Source organism: Coffea arabica, chromosome 11c (genome assembly GCF_036785885.1).
Source record: "Coffea arabica cultivar ET-39 chromosome 11c, Coffea Arabica ET-39 HiFi, whole genome shotgun sequence".
NCBI lineage: Eukaryota > Viridiplantae > Streptophyta > Magnoliopsida > Gentianales > Rubiaceae > Coffea > Coffea arabica.
In genome coordinates this window covers 22,627,498-22,651,878 of record NC_092330.1, presented here as the reverse complement: position 1 = coordinate 22,651,878, position 24,381 = coordinate 22,627,498, and the positions used below count along the sequence as shown (strand labels likewise).

General features: G+C 44.3%; 18 non-coding genes and 12 pseudogenes across 18 annotated transcripts; all 30 read right to left on the bottom strand.

The window, feature by feature from the left end:
- Positions 1-629: 629 nt before the first annotated feature.
- LOC140018277 (5S ribosomal RNA) lies at positions 630-747 on the bottom strand (annotated as a pseudogene).
- A 925-nt stretch (positions 748-1,672) lies between these two features.
- Positions 1,673-1,790, bottom strand: LOC140018276 (5S ribosomal RNA; annotated as a pseudogene).
- A 925-nt stretch (positions 1,791-2,715) lies between these two features.
- LOC140019742 (5S ribosomal RNA) lies at positions 2,716-2,833 on the bottom strand (annotated as a pseudogene).
- A 411-nt stretch (positions 2,834-3,244) lies between these two features.
- Positions 3,245-3,363, bottom strand: LOC140018150 (5S ribosomal RNA). The gene has a single exon (XR_011824452.1). It is a non-coding gene; the product is annotated as a 5S ribosomal RNA (ribosomal RNA).
- A 927-nt stretch (positions 3,364-4,290) lies between these two features.
- Positions 4,291-4,408, bottom strand: LOC140018446 (5S ribosomal RNA; annotated as a pseudogene).
- Positions 4,409-4,819: 411 nt separating this feature from the next.
- LOC140018016 (5S ribosomal RNA) lies at positions 4,820-4,937 on the bottom strand. Its single transcript, XR_011824319.1, has one exon. It is a non-coding gene; the product is annotated as a 5S ribosomal RNA (ribosomal RNA).
- Positions 4,938-5,350: 413 nt separating this feature from the next.
- On the bottom strand, positions 5,351-5,469 carry LOC140018149 (5S ribosomal RNA). The gene has a single exon (XR_011824451.1). It is a non-coding gene; the product is annotated as a 5S ribosomal RNA (ribosomal RNA).
- Positions 5,470-6,396: 927 nt separating this feature from the next.
- LOC140018445 (5S ribosomal RNA) lies at positions 6,397-6,514 on the bottom strand (annotated as a pseudogene).
- Positions 6,515-6,925: 411 nt separating this feature from the next.
- LOC140018014 (5S ribosomal RNA) lies at positions 6,926-7,043 on the bottom strand. Its single transcript, XR_011824317.1, has one exon. It is a non-coding gene; the product is annotated as a 5S ribosomal RNA (ribosomal RNA).
- A 413-nt stretch (positions 7,044-7,456) lies between these two features.
- LOC140018066 (5S ribosomal RNA) lies at positions 7,457-7,575 on the bottom strand. The gene has a single exon (XR_011824369.1). It is a non-coding gene; the product is annotated as a 5S ribosomal RNA (ribosomal RNA).
- A 414-nt stretch (positions 7,576-7,989) lies between these two features.
- Positions 7,990-8,108, bottom strand: LOC140017144 (5S ribosomal RNA). Its single transcript, XR_011823457.1, has one exon. It is a non-coding gene; the product is annotated as a 5S ribosomal RNA (ribosomal RNA).
- A 928-nt stretch (positions 8,109-9,036) lies between these two features.
- Positions 9,037-9,154, bottom strand: LOC140018444 (5S ribosomal RNA; annotated as a pseudogene).
- Positions 9,155-9,565: 411 nt separating this feature from the next.
- LOC140018013 (5S ribosomal RNA) lies at positions 9,566-9,683 on the bottom strand. Its single transcript, XR_011824316.1, has one exon. It is a non-coding gene; the product is annotated as a 5S ribosomal RNA (ribosomal RNA).
- A 413-nt stretch (positions 9,684-10,096) lies between these two features.
- On the bottom strand, positions 10,097-10,215 carry LOC140018065 (5S ribosomal RNA). Its single transcript, XR_011824368.1, has one exon. It is a non-coding gene; the product is annotated as a 5S ribosomal RNA (ribosomal RNA).
- Positions 10,216-10,629: 414 nt separating this feature from the next.
- On the bottom strand, positions 10,630-10,748 carry LOC140018064 (5S ribosomal RNA). Its single transcript, XR_011824367.1, has one exon. It is a non-coding gene; the product is annotated as a 5S ribosomal RNA (ribosomal RNA).
- A 414-nt stretch (positions 10,749-11,162) lies between these two features.
- On the bottom strand, positions 11,163-11,281 carry LOC140017143 (5S ribosomal RNA). The gene has a single exon (XR_011823456.1). It is a non-coding gene; the product is annotated as a 5S ribosomal RNA (ribosomal RNA).
- A 928-nt stretch (positions 11,282-12,209) lies between these two features.
- On the bottom strand, positions 12,210-12,327 carry LOC140018275 (5S ribosomal RNA; annotated as a pseudogene).
- Positions 12,328-12,741: 414 nt separating this feature from the next.
- Positions 12,742-12,860, bottom strand: LOC140017142 (5S ribosomal RNA). Its single transcript, XR_011823455.1, has one exon. It is a non-coding gene; the product is annotated as a 5S ribosomal RNA (ribosomal RNA).
- A 928-nt stretch (positions 12,861-13,788) lies between these two features.
- Positions 13,789-13,906, bottom strand: LOC140018443 (5S ribosomal RNA; annotated as a pseudogene).
- Positions 13,907-14,317: 411 nt separating this feature from the next.
- On the bottom strand, positions 14,318-14,435 carry LOC140018012 (5S ribosomal RNA). Its single transcript, XR_011824315.1, has one exon. It is a non-coding gene; the product is annotated as a 5S ribosomal RNA (ribosomal RNA).
- Positions 14,436-14,848: 413 nt separating this feature from the next.
- On the bottom strand, positions 14,849-14,967 carry LOC113717475 (5S ribosomal RNA). The gene has a single exon (XR_011824366.1). It is a non-coding gene; the product is annotated as a 5S ribosomal RNA (ribosomal RNA).
- A 414-nt stretch (positions 14,968-15,381) lies between these two features.
- Positions 15,382-15,500, bottom strand: LOC113717426 (5S ribosomal RNA). Its single transcript, XR_003454358.1, has one exon. It is a non-coding gene; the product is annotated as a 5S ribosomal RNA (ribosomal RNA).
- A 928-nt stretch (positions 15,501-16,428) lies between these two features.
- Positions 16,429-16,546, bottom strand: LOC113717481 (5S ribosomal RNA; annotated as a pseudogene).
- Positions 16,547-17,493: 947 nt separating this feature from the next.
- On the bottom strand, positions 17,494-17,611 carry LOC113717476 (5S ribosomal RNA; annotated as a pseudogene).
- Positions 17,612-18,022: 411 nt separating this feature from the next.
- Positions 18,023-18,141, bottom strand: LOC113717479 (5S ribosomal RNA). Its single transcript, XR_003454398.2, has one exon. It is a non-coding gene; the product is annotated as a 5S ribosomal RNA (ribosomal RNA).
- A 927-nt stretch (positions 18,142-19,068) lies between these two features.
- Positions 19,069-19,186, bottom strand: LOC113717478 (5S ribosomal RNA; annotated as a pseudogene).
- Positions 19,187-19,597: 411 nt separating this feature from the next.
- On the bottom strand, positions 19,598-19,715 carry LOC113717499 (5S ribosomal RNA). Its single transcript, XR_003454415.2, has one exon. It is a non-coding gene; the product is annotated as a 5S ribosomal RNA (ribosomal RNA).
- Positions 19,716-20,127: 412 nt separating this feature from the next.
- LOC113717511 (5S ribosomal RNA) lies at positions 20,128-20,246 on the bottom strand. The gene has a single exon (XR_003454426.2). It is a non-coding gene; the product is annotated as a 5S ribosomal RNA (ribosomal RNA).
- Positions 20,247-20,660: 414 nt separating this feature from the next.
- Positions 20,661-20,779, bottom strand: LOC113717487 (5S ribosomal RNA). Its single transcript, XR_003454404.1, has one exon. It is a non-coding gene; the product is annotated as a 5S ribosomal RNA (ribosomal RNA).
- A 927-nt stretch (positions 20,780-21,706) lies between these two features.
- Positions 21,707-21,824, bottom strand: LOC113717474 (5S ribosomal RNA; annotated as a pseudogene).
- Between the last annotated feature and the right edge of the window lie 2,557 nt (positions 21,825-24,381).

Here is a 24,381-nt window from a genome sequence, read left to right as displayed (position 1 = left end):
GATCCGCCTTCATGCTTCGATAAGAAGCAAAATATAAAGCAATCGTTCCGACGGAGCTAAATTACTACAGCATAAAGAACGAAGGGGAAATTTGGATTTCGAAACAAAAAAGGGAGGGGTGCAACACGAGGATTTCCCAGGGGGTCACCTAGGGGTGTCAACGTGCCGGGTCCGGGCCGGAATTCATTATTCTGGACCCGGACCCGGATCCGACCCGTTTACCCGACGGGTCTTTTATTCGGTGTTTCGGATCCGGACCCGGCGAGTCTCGGATCCGGGTCGGGTCTACCCGAACAAATTTGCCAAAATTTATAATTTCTAACAAAAAAGAGAAAAAGATATATTTGTAAACTAATTTCTAACTAATGCAAAGAAAAAACCAAATAAGAAAATAAATCAAATTGATTTTACTCAAATACATCATCCTAATCAAATTATATTGATAATATATATTTTTTATAAATTATTAAATCATTTATATCCGGATCCGGGTCTAATACGGGTCGGAATACTATATTCCGTATCCGACCCGTTTTTTTGTTTGAAAAAACGGATCCGAATCCGGATAACGGAATTAAATCCCTACCCATACCCGCAAAAATTTCAGGGATCCGATCCGGATCCGGGTGTAGACCCGACCCGTTGACCGGCCTAGGGTCACCCATCCTAGTACTACTGTCGCCCAAGCACGCTTAACTTCGGAGTTCTGATGGGATCCGGTGCATTAGTGCTGGTATGATCGCACCCGCCATGTTCCTTTCGCTTTATTCTTTTAAACTGCCACGTCCTGTGAAGCAGTTTGGCTTTTCTGGACCCGAATTCATTCTAAGCGTCAGTTCATGAATTTCCTCTCATCCTTTTATTTATTTACTTTTATATTTTTTTCTTGTTGCTTTGCACCTTTTTTTTCACTCGTCGCACAACTCTCAATTATCCTGAAAGTGATCCTTCACGCTTGCGCTTATACATTTGCGCCGACAACTTTGACCGACGATCCGGGCTTCGATCCAGCCGTACCGTTCCTGACCTGTCTCGCGCCTTCAGATCCGCCTTCATGCTTCGATAAGAAGCAAAATATAAAGCAATCGTTCCGACGGAGCTAAATTACTACAGCATAAAGAACGAAGGGGAAATTTGGATTTCGAAACAAAAAAGGGAGGGGTGCAACACGAGGATTTCCCAGGGGGTCACCTAGGGGTGTCAACGTGCCGGGTCCGGGCCGGAATTCATTATTCTGGACCCGGACCCGGATCCGACCCGTTTACCCGACGGGTCTTTTATTCGGTGTTTCGGATCCGGACCCGGCGAGTCTCGGATCCGGGTCGGGTCTACCCGAACAAATTTGCCAAAATTTATAATTTCTAACAAAAAAGAGAAAAAGATATATTTGTAAACTAATTTCTAACTAATGCAAAGAAAAAACCAAATAAGAAAATAAATCAAATTGATTTTACTCAAATACATCATCCTAATCAAATTATATTGATAATATATATTTTTTATAAATTATTAAATCATTTATATCCGGATCCGGGTCTAATACGGGTCGGAATACTATATTCCGTATCCGACCCGTTTTTTTGTTTGAAAAAACGGATCCGAATCCGGATAACGGAATTAAATCCCTACCCATACCCGCAAAAATTTCAGGGATCCGATCCGGATCCGGGTGTAGACCCGACCCGTTGACCGGCCTAGGGTCACCCATCCTAGTACTACTGTCGCCCAAGCACGCTTAACTTCGGAGTTCTGATGGGATCCGGTGCATTAGTGCTGGTATGATCGCACCCGCCATGTTCCTTTCGCTTTATTCTTTTAAACTGCCACGTCCTGTGAAGCAGTTTGGCTTTTCTGGACCCGAATTCATTCTAAGCGTCAGTTCATGAATTTCCTCTCATCCTTTTATTTATTTACTTTTATATTTTTTTCTTGTTGCTTTGCACCTTTTTTTTCACTCGTCGCACAACTCTCAATTATCCTGAAAGTGATCCTTCACGCTTGCGCTTATACATTTGCGCCGACAACTTTGACCGACGATCCGGGCTTCGATCCAGCCGTACCGTTCCTGACCTGTCTCGCGCCTTCAGATCCGCCTTCATGCTTCGATAAGAAGCAAAATATAAAGCAATCGTTCCGACGGAGCTAAATTACTACAGCATAAAGAACGAAGGGGAAATTTGGATTTCGAAACAAAAAAGGGAGGGGTGCAACACGAGGATTTCCCAGGGGGTCACCTAGGGGTGTCAACGTGCCGGGTCCGGGCCGGAATTCATTATTCTGGACCCGGACCCGGATCCGACCCGTTTACCCGACGGGTCTTTTATTCGGTGTTTCGGATCCGGACCCGGCGAGTCTCGGATCCGGGTCGGGTCTACCCGAACAAATTTGCCAAAATTTATAATTTCTAACAAAAAAGAGAAAAAGATATATTTGTAAACTAATTTCTAACTAATGCAAAGAAAAAACCAAATAAGAAAATAAATCAAATTGATTTTACTCAAATACATCATCCTAATCAAATTATATTGATAATATATATTTTTTATAAATTATTAAATCATTTATATCCGGATCCGGGTCTAATACGGGTCGGAATACTATATTCCGTATCCGACCCGTTTTTTTGTTTGAAAAAACGGATCCGGATCCGGATAACGGAATTAAATCCCTACCCATACCCGCAAAAATTTCAGGGATCCGATCCGGATCCGGGTGTAGACCCGACCCGTTGACCGGCCTAGGGTCACCCATCCTAGTACTACTGTCGCCCAAGCACGCTTAACTTCGAAGTTCTGATGGGATCCGGTGCATTAGTGCTGGTATGATCGCACCCGCCATGTTCCTTTCGCTCTATTCTTTTAAACTGCCACGTCCTGTGAAGCAGTTTGGCTTTTCTGGACCCGAATTCAGTCTAAGCGTCAATTCATGAATTTCCTCTCATCCTTTTATTTTTTTACTTTTATATTTTTTTCTTGTTGCTTTGCACCTTTTTTTTCCCTCGTCGCACAACTCTCAATTATCCTTAAATTGATCCTTCACGCTTGCGCTTATACATTTGCGCCGACAACTTTGACCGACGATCCGGGCTTCGATCCAGCCGTACCGTTCCTGACTTGTCTCGCGCCTTCAGATTCGCCTTCATGCTTCGATAAGAAGCAAAATATAAAGCAATCGTTCCGACGGAGCTAAATTACTACAGCATAAAGAACGAAGGGGAAATTTGGATTTCGAAACAAAAAAGGGAGGGGTGCAACACGAGGACTTCCCAGGGGGTCACCCATCCTAGTACTACTCTCGCCCAAGCACGCTTAAATTCGGAGTTCTGATGGGATCCAATGCATTAGTGCTGGTATCATCGCACCCGCCATGTTCCTTTCGCTTTATTCTTTTAAACTGCCCCGTCCTGTGAAGCAGTGTGGCTTTTATGGACCCCAATTCATTTTAAGCGTCAATTCAAGAATTTCCCCTCATCCTTTTATTTATTTACTTTTACATTTTTTTCTTGTTGATTTGCACCATTTTTTTTTCCCTCGTCGCGCAACTCTCAATTATCCTGAAATTGATCCTTCACGCTTGCGCTTATACATTTGCGCCGACAACTTTGACCGACGATCCGGGCTTCGATCCAGCCGTACCGTTCCTGACTTGTCTCGCGCCTTCAGATCCGCCTTCATGCTTCGATGAGAAGCAAAATATAAAGCAATCGTTCCGACGGAGCTAAATTACTACAGCATAAAGAACGAAGGGGAAATTTGGATTTCGAAACAAAAAAGGGAGGGGTGCAACACGAGGATTTCCCAGGGGGTCACCTAGGGGTGTCAACGGGCCGGGTCCGGGCCGGAATTCATTATTCCGGACCCGGACCCGGATCCGACCCGTTTACCCGACGGGTCTTTTATTCTGTGTTCCGGATCCGGACCCGGCGAGTCTCGGATCCGGGTCGGGTCTACCCGAACAAATTTGCCAAAATTTATAATTTCTAACAAAAAAGAGAAAAAGATATATTTGTAAACAAATTTCTAGCTAATGTAAAGAAAAAACCAAATAAGAAAATAAATCAAATTGATTTTACTCAAATACATCATCCTAATCAAATTATATTGATAATATATATTTTTTATAAATTATTAAATCATTTATATCCGGATCCGGGTCTAATACGGGTCGGAATACCATATTCCGTATCCGACCCGTTTTTTTGTTTGAAAAAACGGATCCGGATCCGGATAACGGAATTAAATCCCTACCCATACCCGCAAAAATTTCAGGGATCCGATCCGGATCCGGGTCTAGACCCGACCCGTTGACAGGCCTAGGGTCACCCATCCTAGTACTACCGTCGCCCAAGCACGCTTAACTTCGGAGTTCTGATGGGATCCGGTGCATTAGTGCTGGTATGATCGCACCCGCCATGTTCCTTTCGCTTTATTCTTTTAAACTGCCACGTCCTGTGAAGCAGTTTGGCTTTTCTGGACCCGAATTCATTCTAAGCGTCAGTTCATGAATTTCCTCTCATCCTTTTATTTATTTACTTTTATATTTTTTTCTTGTTGCTTTGCACCTTTTTTTTCCCTCGTCGCACAACTCTCAATTATCCAGAAAGTGATCCTTCACGCTTGCGCTTATACATTTGCGCCGACAACTTTGACCGACGATCCGGGCTTCGATCCAGCCGTACCGTTCCTGACTTGTCTCGCGCCTTCAGATCCGCCTTCATGCTTCGATAAGAAGCAAAATATAAAGCAATCGTTCCGACGGAGCTAAATTACTACAGCATAAAGAACGAAGGGGAAATTTGGATTTCGAAACAAAAAAGGGAGGGGTGCAACACGAGGACTTCCCAGGGGTCACCCATCCTAGTACTACTCTCGCCCAAGCACGCTTAACTTCGGAGTTCTGATGGGATCTGGTGCATTAGTGCTGGTATGATCGCACCCGCCATGTTCCTTTCGCTTTATTCTTTTAAACTGCCCCGTCCTGTGAAGCAGTGTGGCTTTTCTGGACCCGAATTCATTTTAAGCGTCAATTCAAGAATTTCCCCTCATCCTTTTATTTATTTACTTTTACATTTTTTTCTTGTTGATTTGCACCATTTTTTTTTCCCTCGTCGCGCAACTCTCAATTATCCTGAAATTGATCCTTCACGCTTGCGCTTATACATTTGCGCCGACAACTTTGACCGACGATCCGGGCTTCGATCCAGCCGTACCGTTCCTGACTTGTCTCGCGCCTTCAGATCCGCCTTCATACTTCGATAAGAAGCAAAATATAAAGCAATCGTTCCGACGGAGCTAAATTACTACAGCATAAAGAACGAAGGGGAAATTTGGATTTCGAAACAAAAAAGGGAGGGGTGCAACACGAGGACTTCCCAGGGGGTCACCCATCCTAGTACTACTCTCGCCCAAGCACGCTTAAATTCGGAGTTCTGATGGGATCCAATGCATTAGTGCTGGTATCATCGCACCCGCCATGTTCCTTTCGCTTTATTCTTTTAAACTGCCCCGTCCTGTGAAGCAGTGTGGCTTTTATGGACCCCAATTCATTTTAAGCGTCAATTCAAGAATTTCCCCTCATCCTTTTATTTATTTACTTTTACATTTTTTTCTTGTTGATTTGCACCATTTTTTTTTCCCTCGTCGCGCAACTCTCAATTATCCTGAAATTGATCCTTCACGCTTGCGCTTATACATTTGCGCCGACAACTTTGACCGACGATCCGGGCTTCGATCCAGCCGTACCGTTCCTGACTTGTCTCGCGCCTTCAGATCCGCCTTCATGCTTCGATGAGAAGCAAAATATAAAGCAATCGTTCCGACGGAGCTAAATTACTACAGCATAAAGAACGAAGGGGAAATTTGGATTTCGAAACAAAAAAGGGAGGGGTGCAACACGAGGATTTCCCAGGGGGTCACCTAGGGGTGTCAACGGGCCGGGTCCGGGCCGGAATTCATTATTCCGGACCCGGACCCGGATCCGACCCGTTTACCCGACGGGTCTTTTATTCTGTGTTCCGGATCCGGACCCGGCGAGTCTCGGATCCGGGTCGGGTCTACCCGAACAAATTTGCCAAAATTTATAATTTCTAACAAAAAAGAGAAAAAGATATATTTGTAAACAAATTTCTAGCTAATGTAAAGAAAAAACCAAATAAGAAAATAAATCAAATTGATTTTACTCAAATACATCATCCTAATCAAATTATATTGATAATATATATTTTTTATAAATTATTAAATCATTTATATCCGGATCCGGGTCTAATACGGGTCGGAATACCATATTCCGTATCCGACCCGTTTTTTTGTTTGAAAAAACGGATCCGGATCCGGATAACGGAATTAAATCCCTACCCATACCCGCAAAAATTTCAGGGATCCGATCCGGATCCGGGTCTAGACCCGACCCGTTGACAGGCCTAGGGTCACCCATCCTAGTACTACCGTCGCCCAAGCACGCTTAACTTCGGAGTTCTGATGGGATCCGGTGCATTAGTGCTGGTATGATCGCACCCGCCATGTTCCTTTCGCTTTATTCTTTTAAACTGCCACGTCCTGTGAAGCAGTTTGGCTTTTCTGGACCCGAATTCATTCTAAGCGTCAGTTCATGAATTTCCTCTCATCCTTTTATTTATTTACTTTTATATTTTTTTCTTGTTGCTTTGCACCTTTTTTTTCCCTCGTCGCACAACTCTCAATTATCCAGAAAGTGATCCTTCACGCTTGCGCTTATACATTTGCGCCGACAACTTTGACCGACGATCCGGGCTTCGATCCAGCCGTACCGTTCCTGACTTGTCTCGCGCCTTCAGATCCGCCTTCATGCTTCGATAAGAAGCAAAATATAAAGCAATCGTTCCGACGGAGCTAAATTACTACAGCATAAAGAACGAAGGGGAAATTTGGATTTCGAAACAAAAAAGGGAGGGGTGCAACACGAGGACTTCCCAGGGGTCACCCATCCTAGTACTACTCTCGCCCAAGCACGCTTAACTTCGGAGTTCTGATGGGATCTGGTGCATTAGTGCTGGTATGATCGCACCCGCCATGTTCCTTTCGCTTTATTCTTTTAAACTGCCCCGTCCTGTGAAGCAGTGTGGCTTTTCTGGACCCGAATTCATTTTAAGCGTCAATTCAAGAATTTCCCCTCATCCTTTTATTTATTTACTTTTACATTTTTTTCTTGTTGATTTGCACCATTTTTTTTTCCCTCGTCGCGCAACTCTCAATTATCCTGAAATTGATCCTTCACGCTTGCGCTTATACATTTGCGCCGACAACTTTGACCGACGATCCGGGCTTCGATCCAGCCGTACCGTTCCTGACTTGTCTCGCGCCTTCAGATCCGCCTTCATACTTCGATAAGAAGCAAAATATAAAGCAATCGTTCCGACGGAGCTAAATTACTACAGCATAAAGAACGAAGGGAAAATTTGGATTTCGAAACAAAAAAGGGAGGGGTGCAACACGAGGACTTCCCAGGGGGTCTCCCATCCTAGTACTACTCTCGCCCAAGCACGCTTAACTTTGGAGTTCTGATGGGATCGGGTGCATTAGTGCTGGTATGATCGCACCCGCCATGTTCCTTTCGCTTTATTCTTTTAAACTGCCACGTCCTGTGAAGCAGTTTGGCTTTTCTGGACCCGAATTCATTTTAAGCGTCAATTCAAGAATTTCCCCTCATCCTTTTATTTATTTACTTTTACATTTTTTTCTTGTTGATTTGCACCATTTTTTTTTTCCCTCGTCGCGCAACTCTCAATTATCCTGAAATTGATCCTTCACGCTTGCGCTTATACATTTGCGCCGACAACTTTGACCGACGATCCGGGCTTCGATCCAGCCGTACCGTTCCTGACTTGTCTCGCGCCTTCAGATCCGCCTTCATACTTCGATAAGAAGCAAAATATAAAGCAATCGTTCCGACGGAGCTAAATTACTACAGCATAAAGAACGAAGGGAAAATTTGGATTTCGAAACAAAAAAGGGAGGGGTGCAACACGAGGACTTCCCAGGGGGTCACCCATCCTAGTACTACTCTCGCCCAAGCACGCTTAACTTCGGAGTTCTGATGGGATCCGGTGCATTAGTGCTGGTATGATCGCACCCGCCATGTTCCTTTCGCTTTATTCTTTTAAACTGCCCCGTCCTGTGAAGCAGTGTGGCTTTTCTGGACCCGAATTCATTTTAAGCGTCAATTCAAGAATTTCCCCTCATCCTTTTATTTATTTACTTTTACATTTTTTTCTTGTTGATTTGCACCATTTTTTTTTTCCCTCGTCGCGCAACTCTCAATTATCCTGAAATTGATCCTTCACGCTTGCGCTTATACATTTGCGCCGACAACTTTGACCGACGATCCGGGCTTCGATCCAGCCGTACCGTTCCTGACTTGTCTTGCGCCTTCAGATCCGCCTTCATGCTTCGATGAGAAGCAAAATATAAAGCAATCGTTCCGACGGAGCTAAATTACTACAGCATAAAGAACGAAGGGGAAATTTGGATTTCGAAACAAAAAAGGGAGGGGTGCAACACGAGGATTTCCCAGGGGGTCACCTAGGGGTGTCAACGTGCCGGGACCGGGCCGGAATTCATTATTCTGGACCCGGACCCGGATCCGACCCGTTTACCCGACGGGTCTTTTATTCGGTGTTTCGGATCCGGACCCGGCGAGTCTCGGATCCGGGTCGGGTCTACCCGAACAAATTTGCCAAAATTTATAATTTCTAACAAAAAAGAGAAAAAGATATATTTGTAAACTAATTTCTAACTAATGCAAAGAAAAAACCAAATAAGAAAATAAATCAAATTGATTTTACTCAAATACATCATCCTAATCAAATTATATTGATAATATATATTTTTTATAAATTATTAAATCATTTATATCCGGATCCGGGTCTAATACGGGTCGGAATACCATATTCCGTATCCGACCCGTTTTTTTGTTTGAAAAAACGGATCCGGATCCGGATAACGGAATTAAATCCCTACCCATACCCGCAAAAATTTCAGGGATCCGATCCGGATCCGGGTCTAGACCCGACCCGTTGACAGGCCTAGGGTCACCCATCCTAGTACTACCGTCGCCCAAGCACGCTTAACTTCGGAGTTCTGATGGGATCCGGTGCATTAGTGCTGGTATGATCGCACCCGCCATGTTCCTTTCGCTTTATTCTTTTAAACTGCCACGTCCTGTGAAGCAGTTTGGCTTTTCTGGACCCGAATTCATTCTAAGCGTCAGTTCATGAATTTCCTCTCATCCTTTTATTTATTTACTTTTATATTTTTTTCTTGTTGCTTTGCACCTTTTTTTTCCCTCGTCGCACAACTCTCAATTATCCAGAAAGTGATCCTTCACGCTTGCGCTTATACATTTGCGCCGACAACTTTGACCGACGATCCGGGCTTCGATCCAGCCGTACCGTTCCTGACTTGTCTCGCGCCTTCAGATCCGCCTTCATGCTTCGATAAGAAGCAAAATATAAAGCAATCGTTCCGACGGAGCTAAATTACTACAGCATAAAGAACGAAGGGGAAATTTGGATTTCGAAACAAAAAAGGGAGGGGTGCAACACGAGGACTTCCCAGGGGTCACCCATCCTAGTACTACTCTCGCCCAAGCACGCTTAACTTCGGAGTTCTGATGGGATCTGGTGCATTAGTGCTGGTATGATCGCACCCGCCATGTTCCTTTCGCTTTATTCTTTTAAACTGCCCCGTCCTGTGAAGCAGTGTGGCTTTTCTGGACCCGAATTCATTTTAAGCGTCAATTCAAGAATTTCCCCTCATCCTTTTATTTATTTACTTTTACATTTTTTTCTTGTTGATTTGCACCATTTTTTTTTCCCTCGTCGCGCAACTCTCAATTATCCTGAAATTGATCCTTCACGCTTGCGCTTATACATTTGCGCCGACAACTTTGACCGACGATCCGGGCTTCGATCCAGCCGTACCGTTCCTGACTTGTCTCGCGCCTTCAGATCCGCCTTCATACTTCGATAAGAAGCAAAATATAAAGCAATCGTTCCGACGGAGCTAAATTACTACAGCATAAAGAACGAAGGGAAAATTTGGATTTCGAAACAAAAAAGGGAGGGGTGCAACACGAGGACTTCCCAGGGGGTCTCCCATCCTAGTACTACTCTCGCCCAAGCACGCTTAACTTTGGAGTTCTGATGGGATCGGGTGCATTAGTGCTGGTATGATCGCACCCGCCATGTTCCTTTCGCTTTATTCTTTTAAACTGCCACGTCCTGTGAAGCAGTTTGGCTTTTCTGGACCCGAATTCATTTTAAGCGTCAATTCAAGAATTTCCCCTCATCCTTTTATTTATTTACTTTTACATTTTTTTCTTGTTGATTTGCACCATTTTTTTTTTCCCTCGTCGCGCAACTCTCAATTATCCTGAAATTGATCCTTCACGCTTGCGCTTATACATTTGCGCCGACAACTTTGACCGACGATCCGGGCTTCGATCCAGCCGTACCGTTCCTGACTTGTCTCGCGCCTTCAGATCCGCCTTCATACTTCGATAAGAAGCAAAATATAAAGCAATCGTTCCGACGGAGCTAAATTACTACAGCATAAAGAACGAAGGGAAAATTTGGATTTCGAAACAAAAAAGGGAGGGGTGCAACACGAGGACTTCCCAGGGGGTCTCCCATCCTAGTACTACTCTCGCCCAAGCACGCTTAACTTTGGAGTTCTGATGGGATCGGGTGCATTAGTGCTGGTATGATCGCACCCGCCATGTTCCTTTCGCTTTATTCTTTTAAACTGCCACGTCCTGTGAAGCAGTTTGGCTTTTCTGGACCCGAATTCATTTTAAGCGTCAATTCAAGAATTTCCCCTCATCCTTTTATTTATTTACTTTTACATTTTTTTCTTGTTGATTTGCACCATTTTTTTTTTCCCTCGTCGCGCAACTCTCAATTATCCTGAAATTGATCCTTCACGCTTGCGCTTATACATTTGCGCCGACAACTTTGACCGACGATCCGGGCTTCGATCCAGCCGTACCGTTCCTGACTTGTCTCGCGCCTTCAGATCCGCCTTCATACTTCGATAAGAAGCAAAATATAAAGCAATCGTTCCGACGGAGCTAAATTACTACAGCATAAAGAACGAAGGGAAAATTTGGATTTCGAAACAAAAAAGGGAGGGGTGCAACACGAGGACTTCCCAGGGGGTCACCCATCCTAGTACTACTCTCGCCCAAGCACGCTTAACTTCGGAGTTCTGATGGGATCCGGTGCATTAGTGCTGGTATGATCGCACCCGCCATGTTCCTTTCGCTTTATTCTTTTAAACTGCCCCGTCCTGTGAAGCAGTGTGGCTTTTCTGGACCCGAATTCATTTTAAGCGTCAATTCAAGAATTTCCCCTCATCCTTTTATTTATTTACTTTTACATTTTTTTCTTGTTGATTTGCACCATTTTTTTTTTCCCTCGTCGCGCAACTCTCAATTATCCTGAAATTGATCCTTCACGCTTGCGCTTATACATTTGCGCCGACAACTTTGACCGACGATCCGGGCTTCGATCCAGCCGTACCGTTCCTGACTTGTCTCGCGCCTTCAGATCCGCCTTCATGCTTCGATGAGAAGCAAAATATAAAGCAATCGTTCCGACGGAGCTAAATTACTACAGCATAAAGAACGAAGGGGAAATTTGGATTTCGAAACAAAAAAGGGAGGGGTGCAACACGAGGATTTCCCAGGGGGTCACCTAGGGGTGTCAACGTGCCGGGACCGGGCCGGAATTCATTATTCTGGACCCGGATCCGGATCCGACCCGTTTACCCGACGGGTCTTTTATTCGGTGTTTCGGATCCGGACCCGGCGAGTCTCGGATCCGGGTCGGGTCTACCCGAACAAATTTGCCAAAATTTATAATTTCTAACAAAAAAGAGAAAAAGATATATTTGTAAACTAATTTCTAACTAATGCAAAGAAAAAACCAAATAAGAAAATAAATCAAATTGATTTTACTCAAATACATCATCCTAATCAAATTATATTGATAATATATATTTTTTATAAATTATTAAATCATTTATATCCGGATCCGGGTCTAATACGGGTCGGAATACTATATTCCGTATCCGACCCGTTTTTTTGTTTGAAAAAACGGATCCGAATCCGGATAACGGAATTAAATCCCTACCCATACCCGCAAAAATTTCAGGGATCCGATCCGGATCCGGGTGTAGACCCGACCCGTTGACCGGCCTAGGGTCACCCATCCTAGTACTACTGTCGCCCAAGCACGCTTAACTTCGGAGTTCTGATGGGATCCGGTGCATTAGTGCTGGTATGATCGCACCCGCCATGTTCCTTTCGCTTTATTCTTTTAAACTGCCACGTCCTGTGAAGCAGTTTGGCTTTTCTGGACCCGAATTCATTTTAAGCGTCAATTCAAGAATTTCCCCTCATCCTTTTATTTATTTACTTTTACATTTTTTTCTTGTTGATTTGCACCATTTTTTTTTTCCCTCGTCGCGCAACTCTCAATTATCCTGAAATTGATCCTTCACGCTTGCGCTTATACATTTGCGCCGACAACTTTGACCGACGATCCGGGCTTCGATCCAGCCGTACCGTTCCTGACTTGTCTCGCGCCTTCAGATCCGCCTTCATACTTCGATAAGAAGCAAAATATAAAGCAATCGTTCCGACGGAGCTAAATTACTACAGCATAAAGAACGAAGGGAAAATTTGGATTTCGAAACAAAAAAGGGAGGGGTGCAACACGAGGACTTCCCAGGGGGTCACCCATCCTAGTACTACTCTCGCCCAAGCACGCTTAACTTCGGAGTTCTGATGGGATCCGGTGCATTAGTGCTGGTATGATCGCACCCGCCATGTTCCTTTCGCTTTATTCTTTTAAACTGCCCCGTCCTGTGAAGCAGTGTGGCTTTTCTGGACCCGAATTCATTTTAAGCGTCAATTCAAGAATTTCCCCTCATCCTTTTATTTATTTACTTTTACATTTTTTTCTTGTTGATTTGCACCATTTTTTTTTTCCCTCGTCGCGCAACTCTCAATTATCCTGAAATTGATCCTTCACGCTTGCGCTTATACATTTGCGCCGACAACTTTGACCGACGATCCGGGCTTCGATCCAGCCGTACCGTTCCTGACTTGTCTCGCGCCTTCAGATCCGCCTTCATGCTTCGATGAGAAGCAAAATATAAAGCAATCGTTCCGACGGAGCTAAATTACTACAGCATAAAGAACGAAGGGGAAATTTGGATTTCGAAACAAAAAAGGGAGGGGTGCAACACGAGGATTTCCCAGGGGGTCACCTAGGGGTGTCAACGGGCCGGGTCCGGGCCGGAATTCATTATTCCGGACCCGGACCCGGATCCGACCCGTTTACCCGACGGGTCTTTTATTCTGTGTTCCGGATCCGGACCCGGCGAGTCTCGGATCCGGGTCGGGTCTACCCGAACAAATTTGCCAAAATTTATAATTTCTAACAAAAAAGAGAAAAAGATATATTTGTAAACAAATTTCTAGCTAATGTAAAGAAAAAACCAAATAAGAAAATAAATCAAATTGATTTTACTCAAATACATCATCCTAATCAAATTATATTGATAATATATATTTTTTATAAATTATTAAATCATTTATATCCGGATCCGGGTCTAATACGGGTCGGAATACCATATTCCGTATCCGACCCGTTTTTTTGTTTGAAAAAACGGATCCGGATCCGGATAACGGAATTAAATCCCTACCCATACCCGCAAAAATTTCAGGGATCCGATCCGGATCCGGGTCTAGACCCGACCCGTTGACAGGCCTAGGGTCACCCATCCTAGTACTACCGTCGCCCAAGCACGCTTAACTTCGGAGTTCTGATGGGATCCGGTGCATTAGTGCTGGTATGATCGCACCCGCCATGTTCCTTTCGCTTTATTCTTTTAAACTGCCACGTCCTGTGAAGCAGTTTGGCTTTTCTGGACCCGAATTCATTCTAAGCGTCAGTTCATGAATTTCCTCTCATCCTTTTATTTATTTACTTTTATATTTTTTTCTTGTTGCTTTGCACCTTTTTTTTCCCTCGTCGCACAACTCTCAATTATCCAGAAAGTGATCCTTCACGCTTGCGCTTATACATTTGCGCCGACAACTTTGACCGACGATCCGGGCTTCGATCCAGCCGTACCGTTCCTGACTTGTCTCGCGCCTTCAGATCCGCCTTCATGCTTCGATAAGAAGCAAAATATAAAGCAATCGTTCCGACGGAGCTAAATTACTACAGCATAAAGAACGAAGGGGAAATTTGGATTTCGAAACAAAAAAGGGAGGGGTGCAACACGAGGACTTCCCAGGGGTCACCCATCCTAGTACTACTCTCGCCCAAGCACGCTTAACTTCGGAGTTCTGATGGGATCTGGTGCATTAGTGCTGGTATGATCGCACCCGCCATGTTCCTTTCGCTTTATTCTTTTAAACTGCCCCGTCCTGTGAAGCAGTGTGGCTTTTCTGGACCCGAATTCATTTTAAGCGTCAATTCAAGAATTTCCCCTCATCCTTTTATTTATTTACTTTTACATTTTTTTCTTGTTGATTTGCACCATTTTTTTTTCCCTCGTCGCGCAACTCTCAATTATCCTGAAATTGATCCTTCACGCTTGCGCTTATACATTTGCGCCGACAACTTTGACCGACGATCCGGGCTTCGATCCAGCCGTACCGTTCCTGACTTGTCTCGCGCCTTCAGATCCGCCTTCATACTTCGATAAGAAGCAAAATATAAAGCAATCGTTCCGACGGAGCTAAATTACTACAGCATAAAGAACGAAGGGAAAATTTGGATTTCGAAACAAAAAAGGGAGGGGTGCAACACGAGGACTTCCCAGGGGGTCTCCCATCCTAGTACTACTCTCGCCCAAGCACGCTTAACTTTGGAGTTCTGATGGGATCGGGTGCATTAGTGCTGGTATGATCGCACCCGCCATGTTCCTTTCGCTTTATTCTTTTAAACTGCCACGTCCTGTGAAGCAGTTTGGCTTTTCTGGACCCGAATTCATTTTAAGCGTCAATTCAAGAATTTCCCCTCATCCTTTTATTTATTTACTTTTACATTTTTTTCTTGTTGATTTGCACCATTTTTTTTTTCCCTCGTCGCGCAACTCTCAATTATCCTGAAATTGATCCTTCACGCTTGCGCTTATACATTTGCGCCGACAACTTTGACCGACGATCCGGGCTTCGATCCAGCCGTACCGTTCCTGACTTGTCTCGCGCCTTCAGATCCGCCTTCATACTTCGATAAGAAGCAAAATATAAAGCAATCGTTCCGACGGAGCTAAATTACTACAGCATAAAGAACGAAGGGAAAATTTGGATTTCGAAACAAAAAAGGGAGGGGTGCAACACGAGGACTTCCCAGGGGGTCACCCATCCTAGTACTACTCTCGCCCAAGCACGCTTAACTTCGGAGTTCTGATGGGATCCGGTGCATTAGTGCTGGTATGATCGCACCCGCCATGTTCCTTTCGCTTTATTCTTTTAAACTGCCCCGTCCTGTGAAGCAGTGTGGCTTTTCTGGACCCGAATTCATTTTAAGCGTCAATTCAAGAATTTCCCCTCATCCTTTTATTTATTTACTTTTACATTTTTTTCTTGTTGATTTGCACCATTTTTTTTTTCCCTCGTCGCGCAACTCTCAATTATCCTGAAATTGATCCTTCACGCTTGCGCTTATACATTTGCGCCGACAACTTTGACCGACGATCCGGGCTTCGATCCAGCCGTACCGTTCCTGACTTGTCTCGCGCCTTCAGATCCGCCTTCATGCTTCGATGAGAAGCAAAATATAAAGCAATCGTTCCGACGGAGCTAAATTACTACAGCATAAAGAACGAAGGGGAAATTTGGATTTCGAAACAAAAAAGGGAGGGGTGCAACACGAGGATTTCCCAGGGGGTCACCTAGGGGTGTCAACGTGCCGGGACCGGGCCGGAATTCATTATTCTGGACCCGGACCCGGATCCGACCCGTTTACCCGACGGGTCTTTTATTCGGTGTTTCGGATCCGGACCCGGCGAGTCTCGGATCCGGGTCGGGTCTACCCGAACAAATTTGCCAAAATTTATAATTTCTAACAAAAAAGAGAAAAAGATATATTTGTAAACTAATTTCTAACTAATGCAAAGAAAAAACCAAATAAGAAAATAAATCAAATTGATTTTACTCAAATACATCATCCTAATCAAATTATATTGATAATATATATTTTTTATAAATTATTAAATCATTTATATCCGGATCCGGGTCTAATACGGGTCGGAATACTATATTCCGTATCCGACCCGTTTTTTTGTTTGAAAAAACGGATCCGAATCCGGATAACGGAATTAAATCCCTACCCATACCCGCAAAAATTTCAGGGATCCGATCCGGATCCGGGTGTAGACCCGACCCGTTGACCGGCCTAGGGTCACCCATCCTAGTACTACTGTCGCCCAAGCACGCTTAACTTCGGAGTTCTGATGGGATCCGGTGCATTAGTGCTGGTATGATCGCACCCGCCATGTTCCTTTCGCTTTATTCTTTTAAACTGCCACGTCCTGTGAAGCAGTTTGGCTTTTCTGGACCCGAATTCATTCTAAGCGTCAGTTCATGAATTTCCTCTCATCCTTTTATTTATTTACTTTTATATTTTTTTCTTGTTGCTTTGCACCTTTTTTTTCACTCGTCGCACAACTCTCAATTATCCTGAAAGTGATCCTTCACGCTTGCGCTTATACATTTGCGCCGACAACTTTGACCGACGATCCGGGCTTCGATCCAGCCGTACCGTTCCTGACCTGTCTCGCGCCTTCAGATCCGCCTTCATGCTTCGATAAGAAGCAAAATATAAAGCAATCGTTCCGACGGAGCTAAATTACTACAGCATAAAGAACGAAGGGGAAATTTGGATTTCGAAACAAAAAAGGGAGGGGTGCAACACGAGGATTTCCCAGAGGGTCACCTAGGGGTGTCAATGTGCCGGGTCCGGGCCGGAATTCATTATTCTGGACCCGGACCCGGATCCGACCCGTTTACCCGACGGGTCTTTTATTCGGTGTTCCGGATCCGGACCCGGCGAGTCTCGGATCCGGACCCGGCGAGTCTCGGATCCGGGTCGGGTCTACCCGAACAAATTTGCCAAAATTTATAATTTCTAACAAAAAAGAGAAAAAGATATATTTGTAAACTAATTTCTAACTAATGCAAAGAAAAAACCAAATAAGAAAATAAATCAAATTGATTTTACTCAAATACATCATCCTAATCAAATTATATTGATAATATATATTTTTTATAAATTATTAAATCATTTATATCCGGATCCGGGTCTAATACGGGTCGGAATACTATATTCCGTATCCGACCCGTTTTTTTGTTTGAAAAAACGGATCCGGATCCGGATAACGGAATTAAATCCCTACCCATACCCGCAAAAATTTCAGGGATCCGATCCGGATCCGGGTGTAGACCCGACCCGTTGACCGGCCTAGGGTCACCCATCCTAGTACTACTGTCGCCCAAGCACGCTTAACTTCGAAGTTCTGATGGGATCCGGTGCATTAGTGCTGGTATGATCGCACCCGCCATGTTCCTTTCGCTCTATTCTTTTAAACTGCCACGTCCTGTGAAGCAGTTTGGCTTTTCTGGACCCGAATTCAGTCTAAGCGTCAATTCATGAATTTCCTCTCATCCTTTTATTTTTTTACTTTTATATTTTTTTCTTGTTGCTTTGCACCTTTTTTTTCCCTCGTCGCACAACTCTCAATTATCCTTAAATTGATCCTTCACGCTTGCGCTTATACATTTGCGCCGACAACTTTGACCGACGATCCGGGCTTCGATCCAGCCGTACCGTTCCTGACTTGTCTCGCGCCTTCAGATTCGCCTTCATGCTTCGATAAGAAGCAAAATATAAAGCAATCGTTCCGACGGAGCTAAATTACTACAGCATAAAGAACGAAGGGGAAATTTGGATTTCGAAACAAAAAAGGGAGGGGTGCAACACGAGGACTTCCCAGGGGGTCACCCATCCTAGTACTACTCTCGCCCAAGCACGCTTAAATTCGGAGTTCTGATGGGATCCAATGCATTAGTGCTGGTATCATCGCACCCGCCATGTTCCTTTCGCTTTATTCTTTTAAACTGCCCCGTCCTGTGAAGCAGTGTGGCTTTTATGGACCCCAATTCATTTTAAGCGTCAATTCAAGAATTTCCCCTCATCCTTTTATTTATTTACTTTTACATTTTTTTCTTGTTGATTTGCATCATTTTTTTTTCCCTCGTCGCGCAACTCTCAATTATCCTGAAATTGATCCTTCACGCTTGCGCTTATACATTTGCGCCGACAACTTTGACCGACGATCCGGGCTTCGATCCAGCCGTACCGTTCCTGACTTGTCTCGCGCCTTCAGATCCGCCTTCATGCTTCGATGAGAAGCAAAATAAAAAGCAATCGTTCCGACGGAGCTAAATTACTACAGCATAAAGAACGAAGGGGAAATTTGGATTTCGAAACAAAAAAGGGAGGGGTGCAACACGAAGATTTCCCAGGGGGTCACCTAGGGGTGTCAACGGGCCGGGTCCGGGCCGGAATTCATTATTCCGGACCCGGACCCGGATCCGACCCGTTTACCCGACGGGTCTGTTATTCTGTGTTCCGGATCCGGACCCGGCGAGTCTCGGATCCGGGTCGGGTCTACCCGAACAAATTTGCCAAAATTTATAATTTCTAACAAAAAAGAGAAAAAGATATATTTGTAAACAAATTTCTAGCTAATGTAAAGAAAAAACCAAATAAGAAAATAAATCAAATTGATTTTACTCAAATACATCATCCTAATCAAATTATATTGATAATATATATTTTTTATAAATTATTAAATCATTTATATCCGGATCCGGGTCTAATACGGGTCGGAATACCATATTCCGTATCCGACCCGTTTTTTTGTTTGAAAAAACGGATCCGGATCCGGATAACGGAATTAAATCCCTACCCATACCCGCAAAAATTTCAGGGATCCGATCCGGATCCGGGTCTAGACCCGACCCGTTGACAGGCCTAGGGTCACCCATCCTAGTACTACCGTCGCCCAAGCACGCTTAACTTCGGAGTTCTGATGGGATCCGGTGCATTAGTGCTGGTATGATCGCACCCGCCATGTTCCTTTCGCTTTATTCTTTTAAACTGCCACGTCCTGTGAAGCAGTTTGGCTTTTCTGGACCCGAATTCATTCTAAGCGTCAGTTCATGAATTTCCTCTCATCCTTTTATTTATTTACTTTTATATTTTTTTCTTGTTGCTTTGCACCTTTTTTTTCCCTCGTCGCACAACTCTCAATTATCCAGAAAGTGATCCTTCACGCTTGCGCTTATACATTTGCGCCGACAACTTTGACCGACGATCCGGGCTTCGATCCAGCCGTACCGTTCCTGACTTGTCTCGCGCCTTCAGATCCGCCTTCATGCTTCGATAAGAAGCAAAATATAAAGCAATCGTTCCGACGGAGCTAAATTACTACAGCATAAAGAACGAAGGGGAAATTTGGATTTCGAAACAAAAAAGGGAGGGGTGCAACACGAGGACTTCCCAGGGGTCACCCATCCTAGTACTGCTCTCGCCCAAGCACGCTTAACTTCGGAGTTCTGATGGGATCTGGTGCATTAGTGCTGGTATGATCGCACCCGCCATGTTCCTTTCGCTTTATTCTTTTAAACTGCCCCGTCCTGTGAAGCAGTGTGGCTTTTCTGGACCCGAATTCATTTTAAGCGTCAATTCAAGAATTTCCCCTCATCCTTTTATTTATTTACTTTTACATTTTTTTCTTGTTGATTTGCACCATTTTTTTTCCCTCGTCGCGCAACTCTCAATTATCCTGAAATTGATCCTTCACGCTTGCGCTTATACATTTGCGCCGACAACTTTGACCGACGATCCGGGCTTCGATCCAGCCGTACCGTTCCTGACTTGTCTCGCGCCTTCAGATCCGCCTTCATACTTCGATAAGAATCAAAATATAAAGCAATCGTTCCGACGGAGCTAAATTACTACAGCATAAAGAACGAAGGGAAAATTTGGATTTCGAAACAAAAAAGGGAGGGGTGCAACACGAGGACTTCCCAGGGGGTCTCCCATCCTAGTACTACTCTCGCCCAAGCACGCTTAACTTTGGAGTTCTGATGGGATCGGGTGCATTAGTGCTGGTATGATCGCACCCGCCATGTTCCTTTCGCTTTATTCTTTTAAACTGCCACGTCCTGTGAAGCAGTTTGGCTTTTCTGGACCCGAATTCATTTTAAGCGTCAATTCAAGAATTTCCCCTCATCCTTTTATTTATTTACTTTTACATTTTTTTCTTGTTGATTTGCACCATTTTTTTTTTCCCTCGTCGCGCAACTCTCAATTATCCTGAAATTGATCCTTCACGCTTGCGCTTATACATTTGCGCCGACAACTTTGACCGACGATCCGGGCTTCGATCCAGCCGTACCGTTCCTGACTTGTCTTGCGCCTTCAGATCCGCCTTCATACTTCGATAAGAAGCAAAATATAAAGCAATCGTTCCGACGGAGCTAAATTACTACAGCATAAAGAACGAAGGGAAAATTTGGATTTCGAAACAAAAAAGGGAGGGGTGCAACACGAGGACTTCCCAGGGGGTCACCCATCCTAGTACTACTCTCGCCCAAGCACGCTTAACTTCGGAGTTCTGATGGGATCCGGTGCATTAGTGCTGGTATGATCGCACCCGCCATGTTCCTTTCGCTTTATTCTTTTAAACTGCCCCGTCCTGTGAAGCAGTGTGGCTTTTCTGGACCCGAATTCATTTTAAGCGTCAATTCAAGAATTTCCCCTCATCCTTTTATTTATTTACTTTTACATTTTTTTCTTGTTGATTTGCACCATTTTTTTTTCCCTCGTCGCGCAACTCTCAATTATCCTGAAATTGATCCTTCACGCTTGCGCTTATACATTTGCGCCGACAACTTTGACCGACGATCCGGGCTTCGATCCAGCCGTACCGTTCCTGACTTGTCTCGCGCCTTCAGATCCGCCTTCATGCTTCGATGAGAAGCAAAATATAAAGCAATCGTTCCGACGGAGCTAAATTACTACAACATAAAGAACGAAGGGGAAATTTGGATTTCGAAACAAAAAAGGGAGGGGTGCAACACGAGGATTTCCCAGGGGGTCACCTAGGGGTGTCAACGGGGCGGATCCGGGCCGGAATTCATTATTTCGGACCCGGACCCGGATCCGACCCGTTTACCCGACGGGTCTTTTATTCTGTGTTTCGGATCCGGACCCGGCGAGTCTCGGATCCGGGTCGGGTCTACCCGAACAAATTTGCCAAAATTTATAATTTCTAACAAAAAAGAGAAAAAGATATATTTGTAAACTAATTTCTAACTAATGCAAAGAAAAAACCAAATAAGAAAATAAATCAAATTGATTTTACTCAAATACATCATCCTAATCAAATTATATTGATAATATATATTTTTTATAAATTATTAAATCATTTATATCCGGATCCGGGTCTAATACGGGTCGGAATACTATATTCCGTATCCGACCCGTTTTTTTGTTTGAAAAAACGGATCCGAATCCGGATAACGGAATTAAATCCCTACCCATACCCGCAAAAATTTCAGGGATCCGATCCGGATCCGGGTGTAGACCCGACCCGTTGACCGGCCTAGGGTCACCCATCCTAGTACTACTGTCGCCCAAGCACGCTTAACTTCGGAGTTCTGATGGGATCCGGTGCATTAGTGCTGGTATGATCGCACCCGCCATGTTCCTTTCGCTTTATTCTTTTAAACTGCCACGTCCTGTGAAGCAGTTTGGCTTTTCTGGACCCGAATTCATTCTAAGCGTCAATTCTTGAATTTCCTCTCATCCTTTTATTTATTTACTTTTATATTTTTTTCTTGTTGCTTTGCACCTTTTTTTTCCCTCGTCGCACAACTCTCAATTATCCTGAAATTGATCCTTCACGCTTGCGCTTATACATTTGCTCCGACAACTTTGACCGACGATCCGGGCTTCGATCCCGCCGTACCGTTCCTGACTTGTCTCGCGCCTTCAGATCCGCCTTCGTGCTTCGATGAGAAGCAAAATATAAAGCAATCGTTCCGACGGAACTAAATTACTACAGCATAAAGAACGAAGGGGAAATTTGGATTTCGAAACAAAAAAGGGAGGGGTGCAACACGAGGATTTCCCAGGGGGTCACCTAGGGGTGTCAACGGGCCGGGTCCGGGCCGGAATTCATTATTTCGGACCCGGACCCGGATCCGACCCGTTTACCCGACGTGTCTTTTATTCTGTGTTCCGGATCCGGACCCGGCGAGTCTCGGATCCGGGTCGGGTCTACCCGAACAAATTTGCCAAAATTTATAATTTCTAACAAAAAAGGGAAAAAGATATATTTGTAAACTAATTTCTAACTAATGCAAAGAAAAAACCAAATAAGAAAATAAATCAAATTGATTTTACTCAAATACATCATCCTAATCAAATTATATTGATAATATATATTTTTTATAAATTATTAAATCATTTATATCCGGATCCGGGTCTAATACGGGTCGGAATACTATGGACGGGAAATATATATCTATGGACGGGAGACGTAGTCGTGGACGTGGTCAAGGCCGCGGAACTAAACGGACCCCAGAACCAAGAGCAGAAAGGGAAACGTCTGCCGAGCAGGACCAAGGACTGAGAGAAGCAACCGGAGACCAAATGGCGACGGCAATTCAACAAATGACAAACATTTTGACGAGGTTGGTGGACCAACAAGGCCAAATACCTGTGAATCAACCCCGGAACCCTGAGATGGGCGAAGATAAAGCTCTGGAGAGGTTTCAGAAGTTTGCACCTCCAAAATTCCTTGGAGGACCTGATCCAGACATAGCCGAGCAATGGTTAGAGGCTATGGTTAATATTTTCATAGCTTTAAACTACACTGAGCAGAGGCAAGTGAACTTTGCAGTGTTTCAATTTGAAGGACCGGCCCGTGCATGGTGGAACGTAATTCGAGAAAAATGGGAAAGGGAACGGACCATGTGGACCTGGGCGAACTTTACCAGAGAATTTAATGAGAAGTACCTCCCACCTTTAGTCCAAGAAAGGAGGGAGGACGAATTTATTGGACTACGCCAAGGGACATTAAGTGTGGCTGAATATGAAACAAAATTCACCAAACTATCCAAGTTTGCCTCTGAATTAGTAGCTACGGAACCGAGAAGAGTGAGGCGGTTCATACAGGGATTGAACCTGGACATCCAAGAGGCGTTGGCAGCCGCGCAAGTGAATACGTTTACGGAGGCCCTTGAGAAAGCTCAACGAATCGAGAGAGCCAAGGCACAAATAAAGGCCTCCCAAACTCGGAAAAGAGGTGCATCGGGCAGTGGATTGGAAGAGTTTAGTGAAACGATGGCGCCGTCTAAAGTACAAAAGGGGAGCCAGTTATCCTATCCGCCATGGTCAATAGGGGCAGTTGATGAGAGGTCTACTACAGGAAGTCAAATTGGACCTAAGGAGATTTCTCAAGATAGTCAAAAGATGACCTCTCCCTTGATTTGCGGTTACTGTGAAAAGGCCAACCACACTGAAGATGCTTGTTGGCGGAAAGGGCGGAAATGTTTAATTTGTGGAAGCAGTGAGCATCAAGTGAGCAATTGTCCGAGGAGACATCCACGTGAGGGTAGTACTCAGTCACTGGATGGAACGAAATCAAAACCGGTGAAAGAAAGAGGGAACCGAACAAATGTACCGGCCAAAGCATATGCATTAAACAACCGAACGGTTCCGGACTCGCCTGAGGCAAATGAAGGTGAGGAAAAAAAAATTTCGAGGACGAAATTTCTTAAGGGGGGGAGAGTGTGAGAACCCTAGAATTTGCATATTTCCTTAGTCTATTGTTTCTTCTCCTTTTCTCCTCTTAAGTGCAAATTTGTAACTAATCGTTGGAAACAAAGGAAGGCCTAGTTGTTATGTGCATTTATGTAGGAAATATGTATGTAAGTGTATGTGTTAGAAGTACGTTTGAGCGCGACGATTGAATTCGGAAAAGAGGAAAAATTTTGAGAAAAGCTGAAGGGGTCGAATCCGGCCAGTTCTTGGCCGGATTGTGGTGCAGTTTTGAAAAAAAATTGGATTCGTCTCTGCCTCATATCCGGCCGGATTCTGACGGGACAGCTGGTTTGACCAGCGTTTTTTCTTCCTTCTTATCACTTTTGATCACCAAAATATCTTCATTTGCTCCTTGCTCAGCCGTGACTCTTGAGAGGAAAAACCAAGAAAAGCTTTCATTTTCTCATTTCAACTTTTGCTTCAATCTT